This window comes from Chrysochloris asiatica, unplaced genomic scaffold, assembly GCF_000296735.1.
Source record: "Chrysochloris asiatica unplaced genomic scaffold, ChrAsi1.0 scaffold00008, whole genome shotgun sequence".
Lineage (NCBI taxonomy): Eukaryota > Metazoa > Chordata > Mammalia > Afrosoricida > Chrysochloridae > Chrysochloris > Chrysochloris asiatica.
The window spans coordinates 25,880,458-25,889,775 of record NW_006408526.1 but is presented as its reverse complement, the minus strand read 5'-3'; the positions used below and the strand labels follow the sequence as shown (position 1 = coordinate 25,889,775).

At 42.1% G+C, this 9,318-nt stretch overlaps 1 pseudogene; it reads right to left on the bottom strand.

The window, feature by feature from the left end:
• Positions 1–7,232: 7,232 nt before the first annotated feature.
• Positions 7,233–7,775, bottom strand: LOC102823261 (annotated as a pseudogene).
• Positions 7,776–9,318: the final 1,543 nt, after the last annotated feature.

The window sequence follows — 9,318 nt, the reverse complement described above, 5'->3', positions numbered from 1 at the left end:
CAAACACAACTAGGAATGTGGTAGAGCACACAGCAGGCAAAATGATGAGAAATTCTTAGATATTATCAAAAATCTTAAGGCAGTGAGTTTCTGGGCCTGGGGGCTCAAGACCCTAGACTCAAGGGACACCATAGTCAACTGGCATAACATAACCCACAAGTTCTGCATCCTGCTTAGATGAGTAGTGTGTGGAATCTTGAACATTCATGAGTGACCATCTAAAGAGCAGCTTTTGGTATCTCCATGTATGAAAGAAAGAAGAGTGGTAAGAATTGAAGAGACTTGGAATCAATTAGTCCAGTGGACTAATGGAACATGTGGACATTAGTCTTCATGACTCTGAGACCAGAAGAACTAGATGATGCCCGGCTACAACTACCAACTGCCCTGAAAGGAATCCCATTAGAGGGTCCTGAGTAGAGTGGGAGAAAATGTGGAACAAAACTCAAAATTATTTAATAATAATAAAAGATGGGTTTGCTTATAGTATGACTCTTGGCCATCCTTCAGGTCTGCCAAGTAGTCAGTATGTTTATAGGGGGACAACAGTACTAGCGAGGCATATAGTCACCAGAGAATGGTCAAACATTCAAAATCAAAAGGGCAACATTTTCCTAAGGACCAAGTTGAGAAGGGATAGGAAGGTAGGTGCAATGCAAATAGGAAGCGCAGGGAGAAAGCAAGATAACTGTTGTTACATGGAGGGGATTGTAATCATTGAGATGAAACAAATGTATGATTGTTGAATGTAAAGGTGATGATCTTGTCTGTAAACCTTTACTCAGTTCACAAGAAAAAGTTAAAACAACAACAACAGCAGCAGCAAAAGGAATTCCTTGGAAGAATAGTAGGAAAAATAATAACAATGGTCGGCATCACGACTGAGGAAACAGTTAAAGATGCAGTATACTGTCTTCATTAAAATAAATGAAGCATAATTCTAGGGGAAATGTTTTCCTTTATGACTTTGAGCATATCAAGTCAACTGGATGCTAAAAAATGAAAATCCCACTGCCATCGAGTTGATTCTGACTGATAGCAATCCTATAAAACAAATTTTATATTTGTTTATAAACTTCTTATGTTTCTGAGACTATAAATTTTACGGAAGCAGACACTTTCATATTTTTTCCTGCGGGATGGCTGGTAGGCTTGAGTTGCCGACCTTGTGGGTAGCAGCCCAGTGTTTAACCCACAGCACCAGGAATCCTTCAACTAAATACCTGTTGTTGCTAAGTGCCATCAGGTCAGTTCTGACTCATAGCCATCCTGTATAGGGTTTCGGAGGAGTGGCTTGTGAATTTGAACCATCGACCTTGCGGTTCAAACTGACCTTGCAGTCCAGTGCATTATCCTCCAGTACCACACCAGGACTCCCAATTGAATGGTAGTAGACTATAAGTACTTCATGTGCACTTATGAAAGAGAAGACACCTAGCTCCTACATATCATTTCTCTAAAAGGACTACAATAACAATCGCATGCTTAATGTTATCAGTTATTACCCCATGTTAGACATTATGCTAAGCACTTTATGTTCGACATTTAATTTAATGTTCCTGACAGCCTTAAGCATTGACATTATTATTATTCCTATTTTACAGATGAGAAACTAAGGATTAGAAGGGTTGAGCAGCTTTCCAAAGTCACATAGTTAGTGGGTATAAAACTTACATTGGAATCACAGTTTTTCCAGTTCAAAATAATGTGTCCTCATGGAGAGAGGGAGCAGCTGAGGACTCTAGATTCATGGAAAGAGAGCGACTAAGAGCTGGCAGCCAGGAGGCAGACTTGCAGAATGTGCCTTTTGGTGGTATAAATTATTATACATGCCTGAGTGTTTTTAAAAAAAGAGCTAAAGTGAATAGAGAGAAATACTGTTAACTGATGGTACATGGAGGAGATTATAATCATTGTAATGAAACAAGGTATATGATTTGTTGAATGTAAAATGGATGATCTGCCCTGTAAACTTTCACTCAATTCACAATGAAAACCTTAAAAAATAATTATTATTATAGTGTGTCCTCTTAATGACTAAACCATTGGATTTTAATCTTCAATGGCCGTAAGAATGTCCTGGTGAGCTACTGAAATGCATTCTCCCAGACTACATATACAGGATTCATTGAGAATCTAACTTTCAAACAATTACTGATGTAAATCACTCATAGACTGTCCCTGGACTGTTTTCCCTCCTCGCTGTATGTACTTTGACGAAATTCTTCTGTATGTTGTACTTAGATGCTGGGGTTTCATCATGCTGGCCCTGAGACATGCTAGAAATTACTCAGATGCAGTTTGTGAACTAGCCTTGCAGCCTGCCAACATGATCAAGATTTCAAACACCCATTGTTTTTCCATAGTTGTTGATGTTAAGTGCTGCCAAGTCGGTTCCAACCTATACATATGTAGTATTGGCTCAGGACTGATCAGTGTTTCGTTCTGTTTTATATAAGGTACCGACTCAACAGCACCTAGTAACAACAACAGCATAATGTATAGGTTGTATGTTGTTAAGTGCCATAGAGTTTAGTCCAACCCATAACGACCCTGCATAGGGAGGGTTTCCAAGGAATAGCTGGTGACTTGAACTACCAACCTTGCAGTTAAAACAACTTTGCAGTCTGACGCATTAGCCTACAGCGCCACACCAGGACTCTAATGACCCTGTATGTAGTGTGTATGTATATGTTGTTAAGTGCCACTGAGTCAGTTCTGACTTGGGCTTCCAAGGAGCAGCTGGTGGGTTTGAAATGCCCACGTTGGTGATCCAAGTCCAGTGCTGATCCCACAGCATCACATGTCACACCAGGATTCCTTTAATTAGTTACGGACTCTGCTTTCGCTTTTAATGCGCCTTTGCTCTCCTATTTTGGGTGGCCTAGCTGCAAACTTTAAAATTCTTGTGTGGCGCTGTGGGCTAATGCGTCAGACTGCAAAGTCATTTGAGCTGCAAGGTTGGTGGTTCAAGCTCTTGAGCTGCTCCTTGGAAACCCTATACAAGGTCCCTATGGGTCGGAATCTACTCGACAACACTTAACAACATCCTTATTTCTTAAGCACTCAACTGATTTGAATATTTAGCACCACACTTCCTTCTCCCTGATCCCATACTGCCGCTGACCTCACTCTCAGAAGCTGTCAGCCAAACAGAAGGCATTCAGAATCCCGAGCTAGGATTCCCTGAAGGAAAAGAAAGCGCTATAAAGCAAGTCTGTGGGTCTTCACAATAACTTCAGTTCTTCCCTGAAATAATTATTCCTTGTTTCTGAGCAGAGTACACAGTGATCCTGTAAGACCATTGTGTTCTTCACTAGGAATTAGAATGGTTATTTGCTAGAGTTCTATATTATGCCTATCAGCTTGTTAATTCAATGGATTCAAGAAAGTGTGGGGCTGACTTTCTTACCCCAATTGACATTATCATCAAATATTGGAAAAGTCCTGTCTACTCCATCAAAAGGCTATTTTCTCCTATCTATAAAGGAGCTCTGATAGCATGGTGGTATGCCGTGGAGTCGGTTCCGACTCATAGCGACCCTGTACAGGGTTTCCGAGGCTGTAAATCTTTACGGGAGCAGAAAGCCTCATCTTTGTCCCGCGGAACAGCTGGTAGTTTCAAACTGCTGACCTTGTGGTTCGCAGCCCAATTCGTAACCACTACCCTATCACCAATCAGGCTGCTAATCTCAAGGTCAGAAGTTCGAAACTACGAGCTGTTCCACGGGAAAAAGATGAGGCTTTCTGATCCCGTAAAGATGTACAGCCTCGGAAACCCTATGCAGGGCACTATGAGTCGGAATTGACTCCACAGCACGTAACAACAACAACAACAATGGGTTATTTTGTGTCCCCACCAAAAGGCATGTTCAAGTCCTAACTCCAGGTGAATGTTGCCATATTTTAAATAATTTATTTGCAGAGATAAATAAGGTAACATTAAGTCATACTGGAGTAAGGTGGGCCCTAATCCAGTATAGTTTTTGTCCTTAAAAGAGGGCATAGCGAGATACAGAGTAATAGTGTCATGTGAAGATGGAGACAGAGATTAAAGTGATGCATCTACAATCTAAGGAATGCCAAGAATTCTTGGCAACCACCAGAAGCTAGATGAGAGGCATGGAACATTCATCCTCAGAAGCCTCAGAAGGAATCAGCTTGGTCAGTCCCCTGATTTGGCACTTCTAGCCTGTGAGAAAAATGAAAACTATTCATTTCCTTATTTTAAGCTATGCAATTTGTGGTACTTTATTTCAGCAGCCTAGGAAGTGAATATCCCTGTGTATCCTCTGGGGACCACTGAGATGACTGGTTCAATCCCTAAGGGAACTTTATAAATGTCTCCCTTAGATCAGTGTGATACTTGGCAGATTCAAGGTGGAGCAGCCCAGGTTTCTTACATGGCACAGAGTGGACATGCTTTGCTGTGAATAGTTGGTAGATGCAGTATGAAGTCAAGCTGGAACCATAGAAGAATCTCATGCGCCATAAGGTTTACATTGGCTCATTGCCAGAAGTGGATCCCCAGCCCTTTCTTCCTGGTTTGGAAGCTCCTCTGAAACCTATCTACCATGGGTGGCCCTGCTGGTGTTTGAAATACCAATGCCATAGCTTTCTGAATGAATGGATAAATGAATAGTCCAGACCATGAACCTAGTCCATTAGGAGGGGGTAGATAACATAGGCAACAAGAAGAGAAAGGATTAATGGCTTCATCTATTCCAGTTGTCAGTCAACCCCTGCCAGTTGTCCAGGTTTTACCACCTGTCAACTCAAACCTAATTGAGAGAAATCTCTCATCAAGAGGTTAATTGTGACACAGATTCTCATATCTGGGGGAAACCCATCACCTGTGCAAACTGTTTCTCCTTGGCATCTGGAACCGTCCTGACTGTTAGCAAATTGCTGATATTTGTAATAGAGCTACTTGTAGCCCTCGGGTCTTTCCTGAGGTTCCTATCTTCCCTTGGATTCCCTTGTTTTATATTTCAAACCTCTTGGCATTCTTTTCCAAATTGCCTGAGGTGGACTCCATCTCGTGTGGACTCCTGTTTCCTGGCACCTCAGTCCTGAGTTGAAGGTGTTCTCAAGACACTGTCACTATGATTTCTTGTGAGCAGAGCAGAATTTTCAACCTGGGAAACAAGAATTCTCTAGACAAGACCCATGACCTTATGCCCCAGGAAATTCTATTCTCTTACTCTTTCTGTTTGTCCAATGTCAGAAGAACACCCAAATCCTTTCTCCCATTTCCACCATTTTGACCAAGGTCTATTTTAGACATCTCTCAGTATCTCATTCCTCTTGTCCTTCCTGCCCAGCCTTTCCGTTCCTCTCCCCTCTAACCCAGTTCCTGCTCACTCTGCCTCTGGTTAGCCATTCTCACCCATTCTAGCCTTGCTTACCAGAACTGGTAAAACATCCTAACAAGGGTAATACTCTAGAAAGTGAAGATTAACTTGATCTTTGCTTGGATTTCAACACATTTATCAAGTAACTAGAGTCCTAGGATGATACTGTAGGATAAACACTGGACCTCAAGGTTGTTTTAACTGCAAGGTGGGTGGTTCAAATTCACCAGCTGTTCCTCGGAAACCCTGTACAGGACCACTGTGAGTCAGAACTGAATTTATGGCTCTTAACAACAATAACATCAGGTAACTACTATGCACTAGACAAGAAGACTAAGATGTCCTAGGCTCTTTCTCAAGGCATACTTGGACTTGTGGAGGAGAAAGCTACATGAAGACAAAGGCAGTAGCACCATGAGGTTAAACTGTTGTAAGAAAGGGACGAACAGCATGCTTGGGAGCGTGGGGACTTGGAAGGGGACGCAGGGGTGGCATCACAGAGAAGGTAGCAATTGAATTACAGCAGGAACTCCCAGGGAAGAGCTATAAGTGAGCTGTCACCCCAAGTGTCTGCCAGGAGAATATGGAATAGTGAGGAAGGTGAGCCAAGTGTGTCAGGGTGGAGATGACCTGGTAGTGACAGCTCCAAGAAAAAATGCCACTCCCTTAAGTCAAGCTCACACAATTAAGACTCCAACCACTAGCAAGGACTTCACACTCAGCTTGTCTGTCATTGACAGGCCATTGGCAGCCATTCCACTGAGATAAACACAGCATGAGAGGATAATTAGATTGACTAATTCTGCAGCCAAGGCAGGTCTTCCCAGCTCCAATTTCCCTAAGGTCTTTGCATCCAAATTGGCTTAGAAGTAAGGGTGAGAGGGAACTTGGAATAAAGGGAGGTGAATGGAATGGCTAGCGAACACAGGTCAGAGGTAGTAAGCCCAGTCTGAGCAACTGACTTTCCTCCAACCCCACCTCTACCAGCCCATCTATTTACTAATTTATAAAACAACCTTGAGACATCTTACAGTAAATGCCAAAGGGCACAGATGAGGCAGAACTCTGGTTTTCTCAAGAAAGCCCTGGAAGTGACTTTGTTCAGATCATTTTTCCTTTCTGGGTATCAGTTTCTTCTTGGGTGACAATAATCTCTCTTTACTTGTTAAGAACTTGGCAGCTAACATTGAAAGTTTTGGCAGTTCAAGCCCAACCATCATACTCATGGAAGAAAGAACTGATCATCTGCTCCCATAAAGATTACAACCTAGAATATCCTAGGGGGCAGTTCAACTCTGTCACTTTGGGGTCTCTATGAGTCAAAAATCATCTCTACGACACCTAACAAGAACAAGATTGTCTAGAACTACATGGGTTTAAATTTCAAAGAACTGCAGTTCCAAGGAGAAGACAAATTCCAAAGGGAGGTATAGAGAATGGTCAAGAGAAAATGGACTATTGTTGTTGTTAAGTGCCATTGAGTCAGTTCTGACCCATAGCAATCCTATATAGGGTTTCCAAGGAGAGCTGGTGGGTTTGAACCACCAATCTTATGGTTCAAACTGACCTTGCAGTCCAGCACATTATCCTGAAGTGCCACATCAGGACTCCATTAGGGGAGCCACTGAGCACTAGTGTGTCCAGTCTCTCCCAAAAAAGATGACAGTCCCAACCCATTGCAATTGAGTTCATCTCAATTCACGGTGACCCATGCCTTATAGACCCAATGGAGCAGAATAGAACTGCTCCATTGGATCTTCTTGGATGTACTCTTTTTTTTTTTTTTTTCCTGCCTCAGATTTATTTGTACAAATAGCACTGGAGGACACCAGCTCTATACAGAAGGTAGCCCAAAGGGTCATGACAATCCCTCTGTCCTCAGATGGAGAACTCTATTCCATCTTTTGTGGGGGCCTGGGCACATTTGGGAGCCTGAGGTGAGGCCTTGGCTGGGGCTAAACTTGAAGCCTTGGCTGGAGCTTTAGTTGAGGCCTTGACTGGAGCTTTAGTTGAGGGCTTGGTTGAAGCTTCAGCCTTAGTTTGAGCACTGGTCTTAGACTTTGGCCGACAGAGCCTAAGACCCTTGGCAATGTGTGCCCAAGCACGCTTCCCCTGCTTGGGATGGGCAATGTAGGCCAGTTGACTGAGCTTGTAGTTGACACCCGTTGGGATCTTAGGCTTGACCTCCTTGGGCTTTATGAGAGCCTTGATAACCTCGGCACGTGCATCCATGGCCTTGGCGTTGTTGCTCTACATCTTCTTCAGGCCTTTCTTGTGCTTCTTGGCAAAGCGCATGTTCCTCAGAAACTTGCGGTCCACCCCCTTGAGAGACTCATATTGTTGTGATTGGGGTTTCTTGATACCATTTCTGTGCCATTTTCAGGACTGGCTGTGCGTGGTGTGGTTCTTGTACTTGGCCATGTCTGCACCGATGCCCGCAGTTCCCGGCGCACCAGCGACTGGAAGAGAGAGAAAGAGAGAGCTTGGATGTACTACTAATGGAAGCAGATAGCCAGGTTAGAATTGCTGAATTTTCAGTTAGGTTTTATGATTGTTGTTGTTACATGCCATCATGTCAGTACCAACTCATAGCAACCTGATGCACAACAGAACAAAACACTGCCTGGTATTACAACCATGGCCGCTGCCACTGTGCCTGTCCATCTTATTGGGGATTTTCCTCTTTTTTCTTTTTTTTGCTGACAAAGCATGATGTCCTTCTCCAGGGACAAGTCCCTTCTGATAGTATGTCTGAAGTATGAGAGACCTTGTCTAAGACGCATTATGGCTGTACTTCTTCCAATACAGATTGATTTTTCTTTTGGCAGTCCATGGTTCTTTTAATATTCTCCTCCAGCACTATAACACAAATGCATCAATTCTTCTACAGTCTTCCTTATTCATTACTCAACTTTCACATGTATATGAGGTTATTGAAAATACTATGGCTTGGGTCAGGTTCACCTTAGTCCTCAGACTGACGTTTTTGCTTTTAAACACTTTAAAGAGGTTTTTTGCAGCAGATTTGCCTAATGCAATACATTGTTTGATTTCTTGGCTGCTGTTTCCATGAGTGTTCATGGTTGATTCAAGCAAGAAGTCTTTGACAACTTCAATCATTTCTTCATTTATATGGATGTTATTTCTTGGTCCAGTGGTGAAAAATGTTTGTTTTCTTTACATTGAGGTGCAATCCATACCAAAAGCTGTAGCCTTTCATCTTCATCAGTAAGTATTTTAAGTACTTTTCATTTTCAGCAAGCAAGGTTGTATCATCTGCATATTTCAAGTAGTTAATGAGTCTTCCTCCAATCCTGATGCCACGTTCTTCTTCATATAATCCGTATTCTCGGATCATTTGCTTAGTATAAGGATTGAATAAGTATGGTGAAAGAATACAACTCTTGTGCACACCTTTCCTAATTTTAAACCAATTAATATTCCCTTGTTCTGTTAAACAACTTCCTCTTGGTCTATGTACAGGTTCCTTATGAGCACATTTAAGTATTCTGGAGCGCTCAATGTTTTCTATAGCTTGTAATGATACATACAGCTGAAAGCCTTTGCATAGTCAATAAAGCACAAGGAAACATCTTTTTTATATTCTATGATTTCAGCCAAGATCCATCTGACATCAGCAATTATAGCCTTTGTTCCACATCCTCACTGGAATCTAACTTGAACCTCTGCCACTTCCCTGTCAATGTACTATTATTTTTTTAAAAAGATCTTTAGAAAAATTTTACTTGCATGCAATATTAATGATATTTTCCGATGATTTCCACGTTCCCTTAGGTCACCTATTTTTAGAATGGGCACAAATATGGATCTCTTCCAATCAGCTGTCCAGGTAGCTGTCTTACAAATTTCTTGGTATAGATGCATGAATGCTTCCAGTGCTGCATCAGTTTATTGAAAGATTTCAATTTGTATTCCATCAATTCCTGGATCCTTGTTATTTGCC